This window comes from Frieseomelitta varia, unplaced genomic scaffold (assembly GCF_011392965.1).
Source record: "Frieseomelitta varia isolate USP_RPSP 00005682 unplaced genomic scaffold, Fvar_1.2 scaffold_168, whole genome shotgun sequence".
NCBI lineage: Eukaryota > Metazoa > Arthropoda > Insecta > Hymenoptera > Apidae > Frieseomelitta > Frieseomelitta varia.
Window position 1 is genome coordinate 508,609 of NW_025109394.1, and position 1,737 is coordinate 510,345.

Here is a 1,737-nt window from a genome sequence, read left to right on the forward strand (position 1 = left end):
TATATATAGTATACCTTACTATACTATACTATACTATATTATACTATACTATACTATACTATATATATATATTTTTTTTTTCTAGCAGGTGACGATACAGTGACAGTCACCCCTTAAAGAGGAAGGGCGTTAATATTTCTCGCGAGAGTCGGGGTCAATTTTCAACGACGCGGCCGCGTCGAATAAAAAATGAGCCGGAGTGCCAGACCCCGGCGAAAATAAATTTTCGCGAGCGCGATGGGGTGGGAGCGCAGGCGGCGCGTGTTTTCGCGTTTCCGCTGGAAAGGCATTTTCCACGAGGCGCGCGGCCTGTCAAGGGATTAATGCATCTTTACGCCGCGGCGGGACTGCTGCGGTTTCGTCGCTGTTACGCGCTCGAATAATATATCGCGCGCGTTACGGCGGAGACACCTACTGCCGGAGTCTGATTTCAAAAGGAACTCTCGACCTTTCCCTCCCCGCCGCTTCTTCCCACGAGGCTCCTTTTCAACGTGCCACGGCTCACAATACGATGACGATACGTCATCTTTCTAATATCGGACTGCTCCGGCCGAGTCACGACGTGCGAACCAGCAAGAAGAGGCTGGCCAAGTTACCAACGGCCTCTGCAATGGAAAAAAACTTCGTATTCTCGTCATTCCCGTCTTTTCACGCGCCTCGCTCGCTGGCTGACGATGACAGCAAAAGGGGGAAAAACTGGAGCAACTAGGGGTGTACGTTGTCGTCGCGGCTACCGGGGCATTGTCACTCGGTTGAAAGAAAGGGAACGAAGAGGAGGGGCTCGTTAGTTTGATTAAATAAATAGTAAATTTCTCCGAGTGTATCTAACACTGACGATACATTTATTTATCTTGACGTCGAAGTGAATAGATAGCGAAAACGATCAAAGTCATAATAATATTTTAATCGATGATCGAAACAAAAGATTAATGAAAAGGAATTGATTATCATTCGTGAAACGTAAAGGTGGTCGGCATGACCATCGAGAGGCTGAATCTACTAGTAGATCGCTATACTTCTAGCCAGAGTCTTGTTACAGAGTTGTCACGGCACTTTATAATTTTTCTCCTTCCCTCGATATTCGCTGCGAACGAACGACACTTCTCAATCGAATCTCGCACCTTTACACAGTACAAGCTAATTAGTTTTCTGTTTGCTTCAGACTGCGAAGAAACAAGAATGAGGAGGAACGAACAGCTCTAACGCGAGAGGATATAAATTGCTTGAAAGTTGAAAACAATGGGAGTCGAAGTTCCCTGTCAGACGCTCGGCTGGATGGACGATAAACGCATTTCCATCTAGCCAGTGTCGCGCTAGAGCCTCAAACTGATAGAACTTTCACCACCATCATTCACGCTGGCTCGATCATTCGCAAGTAATATATTTATTTCCGTTGTACATTTATACAGGGTGTTTTGTAACTTGTGGGACCCTTTTGTACGCCTAAAAAATAATGAAAATAATGAAAAATAATGAAAACAAGTCATATAAATATGTGCTCTATCTGTCTTCGTTTATGAGATATAATGAATTTTTACAGAACATGCTCGAAATGACTACCTTGCATATGAAGACAAGCCTGCCACGCGTCTTGTCATTCATCTGTTTACTCTCTCTATCGTTTCTGGTGTTTCTCGAATTTGTCGGAAGCCTTGCTCTATTCTATTTCGTAGTATTTCAGCATGTTCAATCGACGTTGCGTATACAATAGATTTTAAATGTCCCCACAAATGAAAA